At 43.5% G+C, this 13,289-nt stretch overlaps 1 long non-coding RNA gene across 1 annotated transcript in view; it reads right to left on the bottom strand.

Annotated features, from left to right (window-relative positions):
- Window positions 1-3,336, bottom strand: part of LOC308059184 — a 47,961-nt gene extending 44,625 nt beyond the window's left edge. The window contains exon 1 of the long non-coding RNA XR_013926160.1: window positions 606-3,336. This is a non-coding gene — a long non-coding RNA (uncharacterized lncRNA). The remainder of the gene's footprint in view (window positions 1-605) is intronic.
- Between the last annotated feature and the right edge of the window lie 9,953 nt (window positions 3,337-13,289).

Raw genomic sequence — 13,289 nt, 5'->3', positions numbered from 1 at the left:
GGAATGGCAAACGGAACAGAGTATGCATGTGGCCTAACTAAAGGCATGAAAAAATTTGAGCAAATATTTGATGGAAGTGGCTAGTGTGCTTACCTGACTCTGTTTATGTCCCATCCCTGGATACGATCAAGGCCAGGCTGGGCAGGGCTCTGAGCAACCTGATCGAGTGGAAGGTGTCTCTGCCCATTGCAGGGGGGTTGGAGTAGATGATCTTTACAGGTCCCTTCCAACCCAAACCATTCTCTGATTCTTCTATTAGAAAACATGCTAAATTCACCACTGATCAAATTGATTTTATGTTTTTAATATTAATGATTAATTATCAACACCGTAGCACCTTATACTTGGACACACAAAAACTAAGCTCATTTCCTATCTCCCTTCTGGTATGACCATAGCCTAATACCGAAGCCTTCCCTCTGCTACCAAAGGGTATGCATAGCACTCGATGCCACTGCTTTCTTTACTTAACATGATAAGGACAGGTCTTGTAACTTGACAGACTAACAGGAGGCATTTTCATTTAATTCCCCAACTCTTCAATCATGAATTTCAATGTTAAGCTATTACCATGCCAAAATGTGAAAAATATAGCCAAGAGGTACCTTTAGTTATTGTAGCTGCTGGCTCACCCCTGGGAGAGGCAGGACTGTATAATTTATCTGATGTTTCTCCTGAGTAAGAACATATTTTCAAAATCAAAACTGATGATAGATTTGCGGTAACAGTGTTGAGATTCCTGAGATAGTTCTGTTCTGGTGCCCTGTTTGTCTGTCTGACAAACCATGCTAATGTTGCTCTTGGCACCCTCCAGATGGCTGGCAAGTGGGTATATCCCTCTCAGTGGAGCATTTTTCCAGTACCAGAGCTGAACTGGAAAATGAACCTGGGGGCACAATTCAGCGGCTGAGTGCCTGTGGAATGCGAAAGGAATCCAGACATTTAATTCCCTGGTAGCTCTCTGGAAAATCCCTGCCTCACTGCTCTCAGTAGCTTCAGCACGTAACCCTGAGCAGCTGGCATTGCCAACGAGCACCAGAACAGCTGGGGGAGTGCACGCTCATGAGGCATTTCTCCTTGGAAATGCTTTGTCACATCAGCGGAGATGCTGTTCCAGGGACCTGCTATTTTCCTGGCAAACCTGTGATGAATGCCACTGGTCTCAGAACTTAGGAAATAGTAGTAGTGGTAGTAGCAATAATAACAAAAGCAACAACAACAATTTTATTATAATAATAGTAATAATAATAGTAAAAGTAATAATAATAACAACAACAACAAAAACAAAACAAAAAAAGGAGGGATGTGGTTGAGGAAATCCTCTAAAAAATGCTGGCCGTTTTAGCAGGTATGGTATGTCTGGTTGTGATCCCCCCTGTTGGCACCCCACAACAGGGGCAAAAGGCACATGCCTCTGTGAATATTTCTCTAACCTTGTCAGTGAGACCCCTTCTACAACCCACAGGGATCCCTCAAAGGGCAGTTCACCCCATCTTGGCATAGTATCTAGGAGCAGAAGACTGACTCACTCTCTGTGGGGCCCTGTCTTAGATGCTGACATGGAAGGAGCCAACACCTGATTTTAAATGACCACATTTGGGTGAGATGAACCCACCCTCCCATGTATATAAACATTTAGCTCACATGGCTGAAGCATATGGACTGTTGCGTTTATCACTCCAGTACTCACCTTACACCAAAGTCTAGTTAAAATATACACAGCAAAAAAGGGAGCTTTTTCCTCATGTCACCACCCCTCTCCAGCACCACTGCAAGCACTGCAGATACCACCACATACAAGTAGCTCAAGTGGCCCCAAGATTTGCCCTCATCTCCAGCTACAGATTATTCAACCAGCAGCCGTGCCTCCGAAGTGAAGGTCAGCTGTCACTCAGAGAGCTCCTGATGGGTTGCCAGTGGCTTGTAAACCAACGCTTTCCCTAAAGAAAAAGAAACTCTTTCAGGAACAAACAATTCCCATGTCAGCTGATGCTCAGCCAGCACAGAGACAGACGTTAGTGACTTCCAGCAGGGAGAAGGGTCAAGCTCAAAAATCCCCTAAATTTCCTGACCTAGATGAGACCAGTCTCACCATGAATAAGAATCATATCACCATTAACACCCCAAAATAATGATTATTGTCATGCCTAGGACTGGTAATGAGATATATCCATTGAAGGTGTTTATATTTTTTTGTATAAAGTATGATTGTCGGGGGTGGGGGGGTAGGGTGTTGTAGGAAATGCCTTATTTATTGAACAGATTGCAATGTGAGACTGGAGTATGGTTTCACCAGGTGGGAAAGCATTTTACCTTAACGAAGGTTAATGACTTGCTGGCAGTTCAGCCAAGTCATTATCATTGATATCTGTTTGCTCCCAGGATGGGAGAGGACAGCCTCTGCCCACCAAAAAAACCCATCAGTATCCCTAGAGAGCTGAAGGCAGACGCTAGCCCTGGGGCAGGAGTGTGTTAAATGCTTCCCGAATAAATTAATACCCATAATCCCAGGAGTGAAGAGTGACTAGAAGCTGAGAAGCCCAGGAGACCTCAAGGAAGGGAAAACAAATTAAATGAGGTTTTCTGTCAGGAAAGACATGAAGCTTAGGTAAGAAATGAGTTGTTAAGTATGGCTCGTTAGGTGAAAGCAAGGAAGACTTCCTGGAGCTGATCTTCAAAAACGAAAATAAGTGCTTGTGCTTTTGTCTTCTCCTATCTCTAGGTTCTTTCAGACTTTTGTTTGCATTTAGGCTCTGTAAATAATTGCAAGTGTCTGCTATGTGTGAGACTGGTGTTAAGGATGATGAGAATGTTGTCTGAGGCACCTGGCAAACAGCAAGCTATTCCCTGTTGCATGGCTCTTGCAATCCTTAACCTTAAAAACTAGTGCTGGAGCTGTGTGTTGAAATTAATTTCTGTGGGTGTTTAGGTGGAAAAAGAAGGCTTCCTCAGGTAAGTGCAGAGGCTACACGTTTAGGAATGAGAAGGAGGAGAATCTGTTTGGAAGAAACTCTTTCCAATGGCCTGTATTAGCTGGGAAAGTGCATACCTCTCCAGCAAAAGAGTAAGAGAGCACACATACCCCCAGGGTTCTAGTAACAGACACATGTTAGCAAATAACATTACATTTCAAGTTACAAGACTCCAATCAAATGAGTAATCATGTAAAAGTGGAAAATTTGCTGACTTCCTTTCTCTATAGCAATTTTACAGACAACAATTCTGCATGTTGCCATGGTTTAGCTCATCAAGTGTATGACAACATCTTTAAGATGGGGATGACTTCCTGAGTCTGCAAGAACGTCTCTCAATAAAAGTACTCTCATTTGCAGATATGGGGAATGATATGGAGAAATAGTGTGAAATGGGGACGCTTAACACCGACTGTGATTGTATATGTCTACTCGGAAATGTGGGTATGGTGACTAGTCATGGGTGCGGTGTCTGATCACATAGGCACACAGCTCTGAGGAGACAACTACAGTTTTTGAGGAGACGCCTGCCCTTCTTTCTCTAACAAAAGGGGCTATTTAAAAGAGAATGAGAGAAGATGAGAGACATTCAAATGCTATCTAGAGGGAGGGAGTGCTAAGTTTCCTTGCTGAAGAAGATCAGATGGTCACAAGAACATGAATCACCTACAAACCTGCAGGACCACCACATTCCAGGAAACGGACTGATAAGCTAATTAACATACGAAGCGGGGTTTAGGTAACGAATATGTATAGGCGTTAATTGAATATTCATTTGTTTCATTGTATAAATGTGAGATGGTTCCTCACTTCGGGTATGCACGCTTGTGGAGGAGCGATCCCCCGTGCATCTGCGCGCAATAAACATACCTACTTTATAACTTTCGAGTTATAGAGTCTAATTCCGCACGTCAGTTTTGGCGAGCCAGCCAGGAGGATTTCTGCTCGGCTGAGGGACCAGCTGCGGAGCGGACGCTCCTAGGCGCGCCCCGGGAGATTTCCTCGGAGGAGCCTCCTCTTCTCAGCTGTTCACCCGGGAGCAGAAGAGAACCCCTGGATCCGCGGATAAAACGGTATGTTTAGTAACGGGGCGGCTGGTGAGACGCACGGAGACGTCCGGCGCGCAGCGTAGTCCCCAGGAGGAAAGGTACCTTGGGAGGGGGTTTGCTGACCAAGGGGTGGCCGCTAGCGATCTTGAGGGCAGATCGAGCAAACCCGAGGTTACTGCCATTCCTAAAAGCCCGGAGGCCTCGTGACGGAAAGCGGGGGGCGGGACGGAATAAGGCGGAATCTCACAGGAACAAGAGGGACCTCTTAGCAAAAGTAAAAGGGAAACTTTTGCGTAGGAAAAAAGGGGGAAGCTAAAAACTTCCATTGGGTTGTCTTAAGAATTGGGGAATTCCTAGAATATAACAACTGAAATAGCGCTCTGTGTCTTGTTTGTTCTGTGTGTTGTCTTGTTACATGTTCAAAACTTGGAGTTATGAAGTGTATGTTGAAAAATAATAATATTCTGGTAATTCGTGGCAAATAGCGGAAAACTTAACACTCTGCTTAAGACCGGGAAAAATGTGGTTTTTTGTTTGTTGTTTGTTTTTTGGCAATTGTTCATTGAAATGCATACTTTGTGAACTGTCAGTGTTCCTAAAAGTTGTACATAAGTGCACGGTACCGTATAACATACTGCTTGTGTGACTGAGGGCTGCCCGGAGAGTGTGAATGGTGTGATTGAGATGCGCATTTTGATTTTCCGTGTATAGCTTAATTATTTTGACTGAGTGTGAGTGCAAGAGTGCTTGAGACACGCGTTTGAGTGCAATACGAGTAAGGAGCTCTATCCGCGTTTCCGACCTTGGGTGGCTAAGGCGGCCGGAGAAAAACAAAGTAATTAAAATTGTAAAATGGGAAATGGAAGGAGTAAGCCCTGTGAAAAATCGCCCTTGAGTTGTATATTAAAACATTGGAGTGATATCGTAGGACATGGTGGTACTGAAAATAGAAGGAAATTGATTAAATATTGTAATCAGTGGTGGCTTTTGTATAAATTGGAGTGATGCAAAATGGCCTCAGGAGGGAGGAACGTTAGATTATAACACTCTCCTGCAATTAATGTTGTTTCTGAGGAGAGAGGGAAAATGGGGCGAAGTATCGTATACAGACATGTTCTTCGTCCTCCAGGACAAACCTGAGTGGCAAAAGAACTGTGGATTAGTACCCCCTCGGGATCCTATGGTACTAGCACTAGAAAGAGTGCGGGATTAACATCACCTGATCTTTGATTATGGCTCTAGAAAAGGATGGAAAAAAAAAAAAAAAACCAGAAAAAAAAAAAAAAAACAAAACCAACAACTGAGACCTAAACTAGAAAGATGTTCTTGTTGAAATTTTTGTGTTTAAAAGCTCAGGTTGCGGTTCCTTCTGTGGAGCAACCAGAATGAAACACGTTGTAAGATAAAAATTTGTACTAATGTATGTAAAACCTGAGGGGGGTGGGGGGTGGTGGAGAATCAAAGACCTTGTGAAAGTGTTAAAGTATTGGGGTGAGTTTGTACAAACCCCCGTAGCCCCTCGAAGGTGCGGCTGAGTCACGCTGGACGCATGGCAGGATGTTTGCTATTTGCCTGCGAAGGCTGATATGTAATAACACAGACTTAAAGCAACAAGTAGCAGATTTGCATTCAGGGTAAGAAAGAGTTAAAACAGAACTGCTGTTGCAGAGGCAGGCCTGTGTAACCTGCAGAGCAGGAACAGCATCTCTTGCCCGGAATCCTCCTGATGGTGGGGAGGAGTGGGTTGCTGTTGCTGACAATTGAGCTGAGGGACCTGACAATGTCACCCCAATTGCTGCAGCATTTGCAGTACAACAGGACCCGTAAGGGCCCCTTTAGGGCAGGGAATGGGTATGAGGTGGAATTTTAGTGAATACGAAACCAACTTATTTGTTGAACTTCAGTAAAAAAAAATAATAATTTTTTGTTACAGTTGTGGGAGCTGCTGGCCACCAGGAAAACATCCTGAAACCTTTAAAGTACAAACTAAGAAAACAAACAAGAATGCCAAATTCCCCAAAGGCCCTTCTTGGCAGGGACTTATTAGAACAATTGGAGGCAACAATCAAATTTAAAAAAGGGGAAGTTACTCTGGAAGTAAATGATCACCAATACATACAGGTTATGAGCCTATCTTTGGCCAGTACTCCTATAAAAAGGGAAATTGATACCAGAATTATTGATCAGGTATATCCCGGAGTATGGGCAATTGACATACCGGGACATGCCAAGAATGCATCACCTGTTATAGTAAAATTAAAGGAAGGACAGAGTGTGATAAGAATTAAACAATACCCACTGAAAAGGGAAGATAGGGAAGGAATTCGTCCAAACATAGAGCGATTCATAGAATTAAAACTACTAAAAGAATGTGAGTCAGAATTTAACACACCTATCCTCCCAGTTAAAAAACCTGATGGGTCTTATAGGATAGTTCAAGATTTAAGGGCCATTAACAAAATAACAGAGGATCTGTATCCTGTAGTAGCTAACCCCTATACCTTACTAACCACCCTGACACCTGACCTAGCTTGGTTCACAGTTTTAGACTTAAAAGATGCCTTCTTTTGCCTCCCTCTCCATGAAGCCAGCCAAAGAATTTTTGCTTTTGAATGGGAAAATCCCAGAAGCGGTCGAAAGACCCAGCTCACATGGACGGTGCTGCCACAGGGGTTTAAAAATAGCCCCACAATTTTTGGAAACCAATTAGCAAAGGATTTGGAGTTATGGGAACCACCGTCAGGAGAAGGGAAAGTGTTACAATATGTAGGCGATCTTCTTATTGCAACCAGAACCGAAGAATCTTGTATTATTTGGACTGTGAGCCTGCTGAACTTTCTGGGACTACAAGGATATCGGGTTTCTAAGAAGAAGGCACAGGTGGTGTTACAACAAGTCACATACCTAGGGTACAAGATCAGTGCCGGACAATGGGTCCTAGGGAAGGCCCGAAAAGAAGCCATATGCCAAGCCCCCCGACCACGAACTGTAAAGGAACTGCAGACATTTCTGGGAATGACAGGATGGTGCAGGCTTTGGATATGTAATTATGGCTTGCTTGTTAAACCATTATATTCCCTGATAGCAGCTAATCAGAAGGATCTTCATTGGGATGCTGAATCAGACAGAGCTTTCCATGAACTGAAGAAAGCCTTAATGTCGGCACCAGCACTAGGACTTCCTGATGTGAGTAAGCCATTTTTCCTATTTTCCCATGAGAAACAGGGAATGGCATTAGGAATACTGGCACAAGATTTGGGACCATACAGACGGGCAGTGGCATACTTCTCTAAACAGCTGGATGCCACTGCAAAAGGGTGGCCTGGTTGCCTGAGAGCAGTAGCAGCTGTCATCCTAAACATCCAGGAGGCCCGGAAGTTTACCTTGGGCCAGAAAATGACTGTCTTAGTATCCCACACAGTGTCTGCAGTCCTTGAAACAAAAGGGGGGCATTGGCTCTCCCCACAGAGATTCCTAAAATACCAGGCCATAATGGTGGAACAAGATGATGTTGAGATCGTGACTACAAACATCGTCAATCCGGCCTCGTTTCTTAATGGGAATGTTGGCGAATCAGTCGATCATGACTGTCTAGAAACAATCGAAGCCACTTATTCTAGTAGGACAGATCTCAAGGATGTTCCTATTAATGGAGCTGAACATTGGTTCACAGATGGGAGCAGCTATATGCTGAATGGAAAGCGACATTCCGGATATGCTGTTACAACCTCTGAAGAAGTGATAGAATCGGGACCGCTACCAGCTGACACTTTGGCACAGAAGGCTGAAATCATACTAAATATGCCTTTGGAGTGGTACATGCTCATGGAGCAATATGGAAAGAAAGGGGACTGTTAAACTCCCAAGGAAAAATCATCAAACATGCGGAAGAAATTTTGAAACTCCTAAATGCGGTCCAGCTTCCTGAAAGGGTGGCAATTATGCACATCAAGGCACACCAGAAAGTGAGCACAGAATTAGAAAGAGGAAATGAACTGGCAGACAGGGAAGCAAAACAGGCAGCCAGAAAAGCAATCAAGGTAGAGGGTGCGCTAATACCCGATGGACAAATATCTCTAGAAGGTAAACCAGACTATACTAAAGAAGATCGCAAACTGATTTCTGACCTAGAGGGATCATATAATGAGGAAGGGTGGGCTGTAATCTCACATGGGAGAATAGTGATTCCTTCCTACATGGTATGGTCAGTAGTTCGGGAAGAACATAGAAAAAGGCACTGGGGGGCAGAAGCTCTATATAAGGATCTCACTAAAAACATAATAGCACGAAATTTGTATACTACTATTAGACAAGTAACCCAACAATGTGATCTTTGTCTCCAGACTAATCCTAAGATTACCAAGGGGCCAAAGTTGGGAAAAATTGGGAAAGGAAATGTTCCAGGGCAACATTGGCAGATTGATTTCTCGGAACTTCCAAAAAAAGGGGGGTATCGATATTTATTGGTACTAACAGATACCTTTTCAGGTTGGCCAGAAGCCTTCCCGTGCAGAACTGCTAAAGCCCGGGAAGTGACCAAAATACTGCTCCAAGAGATAATACCTAGGTTTGGAGTCCCAGCGGTAATGTCCTCGGATAGAGGACCACATTTTGTGTCCAGAATAGTGCAACAGATCAGCCACCATCTAGGAATAGATTGGCAATTACATACCCCATACCGACCACAATCAAGTGGCCAGGTGGAAAAGATGAACCATCTAATCAAACAACAGATTGTCAAGCTAGGCCAAGAAACAAATCTAACTTGGCCCCAGTCTTTGCCATTAGCTCTTACATGGATTCGAACTAGACCAAGAGCAAAAGAGGGGCTTAGCCCATTTGAAATTTTATATGGACGACCCTATGGGGTACAAAAGGGGACGTCTTCACAGATTGGTGAAGAAACAATGACTTCCTATATGGTGGCACTAAACAAACAATTAATAAGAATTGAGAAGCATGTGATGGGAACACGCAGTAGGGGTCTGGATGGACCTGTTCACGATATACGACCAGGGGACTATGTATACGTTAAGTGTTTTGCAGATAAAACCCTGGAACCACAGTGGACCGGACCTTTTCAAGTCCTACTCACCACCTACACTGCAATCAAGGTTGAGGGACAGAATTCTTGGATTCACCATACCCGGATCAAGAAAGCCCCTGCAACTTCGTGGAGAGTAACCCCAGATAAAAAAGAACTGAAACTCAAATTTACTCGGACAAATGGGAACAATGTGGGTGGCAAGTAAGTGAACCTGAGCGGTTGTGGATCCACCATATGGGAAGGGCACCACAACAAACAATATAGAACAGAAGAGTCTGGGACTAAGCCAGTGGCCAGTCTTTCCCAACTTGTTATCGGTAAGCCCCAACTCAAACAAAGATATTTTTGATCAAAACAGATTTTATATGTATATGTGAGGAACGTTCTTAAAATGATCAATAGTGGGTTTAAACCATTTGTGTTTTTTTGTACCCTCTCTCTTGCCTACAACCAAGAGCCTGATAACTGGCCTTGGAATCATGCCCGGAAAAAACACACTGGAATAATGGGAAAGGTGGACTCAAAGACGAAATTAGCTATGGTGTTTTTTCTGAAAGTGAGGTGTACCAAAGGAATCAATGGGATCGGGAGGATGTACACAAAGTCGACCGATTATGGGGAAAATTAGGAGATAGGATAAAAGTAGGGTGTCAAACATATAATGAAAAAGATAACACCAAGATTTCAGGAGACACCCTGATTAATGTCAGAAAGGTAGATAAGGAATTTACCCTTCTAAATACAACCATGTGCTTTAATTCACGGGAATGCTGGCACAATTTTACCTTAACCGAGCCCATCTTTATAATATGCCTAGGAAAATATCCTTTTGAACATAGAACATGGGCCAGAAAGATAGGCGACAAGTGGCAAACCAGTAGATTTAGAATCTTGTATTATGTGAGAACAGCAGGGCTTCCTCTGTGAAAGCAATACTATAATGGCTCAGGATACTTGTTTAGATACAGATCAGAAAATATGCCATTTCGAGGCCAGACCAAATGCAAACTTGAAAACAGTAATTATATATGCAGGGAAGGGATGTGCATGTTTGAGAACTAGATGTAACACAATAACCATAGATGGGGAGGTAAAGGAGACTGCACAATATTCAAATTATTGTATTTGTAATTTCACTACTATAACAGGATGCGATTTTAGTTACTCAGCCCCAGTAGTGTCTCATCAATTCTTAAAATCCAACTTTACCCTATCACAGATGATAATTCCTACCCCCATAGGACTAAATATAAGTAGTATAAAAGAACTATTAAAACATGCAGATTTACAACGTATACTGAAAGAAACCAAAGAAAAGGGACATGAAACTCTTCTTATGATCCATCATGATGTAGAGGGGATCAAGAAAGTTTTAAAAAAGGTAGAACAGGATGGAAACCATAATTGGTGGGATACTCTCTTTGGCTGGTCACCTTCTGCAACAGGAATTCTTAACACTATGGTACACCCCATTGTGATCTTATTGATCAGTTTAGGAATTTCCTTAATACTAACCATTATGTTATATTTGTGGGTCTGGAGAGTGTTTAAAAGGGTAACACTTATGTATGATGCTTTATATCATTCGGGAAGACTGCTTAAGTAAAAGAATTTACTTAATTTAATAAAAAGGGGGGATTGATATGGAGAAATAGTGTGAAATGGGGACGCTTAACACCGACTGTGATTGTATATGTCTACTCGGAAATGTGGGTATGGTGACTAGTCATGGGTGCGGTGTGGTGTCTGATCACATAGGCACACAGCTCTGAGGAGACAACTACAGTTTTTGAGGAGACGCCTGCCCTTCTTTCTCTAACAAAAGGGGCTATTTAAAAGAGAATGAGAGAAGATGAGAGACATTCAAATGCTATCTAGAGGGAGGGAGTGCTAAGTTTCCTTGCTGAAGAAGATCAGATGGTCACAAGAACATGAATCACCTACAAACCTGCAGGACCACCACATTCCAGGAAACGGACTGATAAGCTAATTAACATACGAAGCGGGGTTTAGGTAACGAATATGTATAGGCGTTAATTGAATATTCATTTGTTTCATTGTATAAATGTGAGATGGTTCGTCACTTCGGGCATGCACGCTTGTGGAGGAGCGATCCCCCGTGCATCTGCGCGCAATAAACATACCTACTTTATAACTTTCGAGTTATAGAGTCTAATTCCGCACGTCAGGGAACACATAGAGCTCACATGGAAATGCCTCTGAAAAAACCCAGCTGTTCATACCTGTATGGTGCATTTGTGCATGCACACAGTGTGATAGTACACTGACATGGTGATCCCAGCCAACCAAAACTTCAGACTAGTCCTAGTTCCTTTCCATCTCTTTTGCCAGGGATACATCAACATATGTCAGATGAAGCTGTCCCACATGATGGAACCCATGAGACACAGGTAGTGGGTCTGGCTGGGATGGCATTAACTTTCCCCATAGAAGCCCATATAGGGCTGTGCTTTGCGCTGTGGCTGGGATGGTGTTGGTAACCTGCTGGTGTGCTGGCTGCTGCTGAGCAGTGCCGGCACAGCACCCAGGCTGTCCCTCCAGCACCCTGCCTAAGGGCCAGTAGGCTGGGGGTGAGCAAGAGGCTGGGAGGGGACAGCCAGGACAGCTGACCCCAGCTGACCAAAAGGATATCCCATGCCATATGACATAGTGCTTAGCAATAAAGGCTAAGAGAAAGGGAGGCAGGGGAGATGATTTGTTATTGAGGCATTTGTTTTCTGAAGCAATCACTATGCATACTGGGGCACGGCTTCCCAGGAAGTGTCTGGACATCGTCTGCTGATGGGAAGTAGAAGTAGACTATACTTCTCCTTCGGTTTTGTGGCTTTGCTTTGCTTTGCTTCTGCACACAATCTTCCCACCCCACCCACCCACGCTTTTAGACTGCCTTTACCTTGATCCATGAGGTTTTTACGTCTTGTTTTCTCTCCCTGTCCTGCTGAGGAGGGCAATTGAGAGAGCAGATGGATGGGCACTTGGCAGCCAGCCAAGATCAGCCCACCACACCAGCTACAGTACATCTGGTCCCAGACGAACGAGTACAGTATTCATCATGTTCCCAGATGAGTGACCAGGAACAGTCCTTGTTCAGAAAGCCAACTTATGGTTCTTCAAAAATTAAACCAAATGCATGGGGGAAAGAGAGAACTCCTATCCTGTGTTTAGTGGAGCAAGGCTGTCTATATAGGATTGTATCAAAGTGACACCTGACTGTATTACACACTGATTTCTTCCCCTCATGGCAGTAATATGAGCAGCCACTTGTGCTAAGAGAGCAACCAGAGAAGTGACATGTGAGGGAGCAATCCCCTCTTGCAGACCTCTTCTTGTGACCCCAAGGGAATTCTTGAGCACCCAGCTATGCCCATGTGTATTTGCCCTGACCAAAAATATGAAGAACATAATGGGTTCCATTTTTAGCTCAGTGCCACTGAAGCTATGTAAATCTAATACTGTTAGTGGCAGTTTTTAGTACAGTGACCTGAAAACCTAAACCAAAGTTGTCGTTTTGTTATGGGTTGTTTTGGATATTTTTGCTTTTTATAATGCAGCTTCTTTAACCCAGATGAATTGTTATGTGATTAAGAGACCTTGGAGACAGAAGATGAGAAATCTGCCAAGCCCATAGATAGGTGATGTGCAATTAATGGAGTAATTTTAGCATCTTAGTGCCTCAGGTCCTTTATTTATTCAGAGATGGTATTTTCCCCTTCCTTCCTCAGAGGCGGTTGCGTGGAATGCAGGGAACACCTGCAATGACCTTTAATGATTTCAGCTGCTGTAAAAGTCAATGTATTAATGGACCCTCAAAATTTTGGCTCAATGGAAAGAATGACTGAGAAAAAATAACATTAAAAAGTGCATGTTCCAGGCTACGAGCTGTGCTTAGGGTCTATATTAAAGAGTCTATTAAGGTCCTGTTGGTGATTTTTCTTTTCACTCAGTGGGATTGACTCCATATGCCTTGTACTCTTTTAGCTATTATCCCAGGCTAGAGGAGTTGCTGCTCTTTCCTCTTGGCCATAAATGTGTAGCTGGAGCCTACTTGTGAGGTCCTTGGCTGCCTGGCAGGCCTTCAAAATGAGGAGGGCAAACTGAAGGAGTGTAGTTTCTTCCTTGCTCTTCTTACATAGCCTTGCATGTTTGGATTCCCACAGCAGAACCATTGATGGTTACTGAGTTTTTCTCTAGTACAGTGGT

This window comes from Falco punctatus (assembly GCF_963210335.1).
Source record: "Falco punctatus genome assembly, chromosome: 2".
NCBI classification, from domain to species: domain Eukaryota; kingdom Metazoa; phylum Chordata; class Aves; order Falconiformes; family Falconidae; genus Falco; species Falco punctatus.
This window is presented reverse-complemented; position numbering and strand designations above follow the sequence as displayed.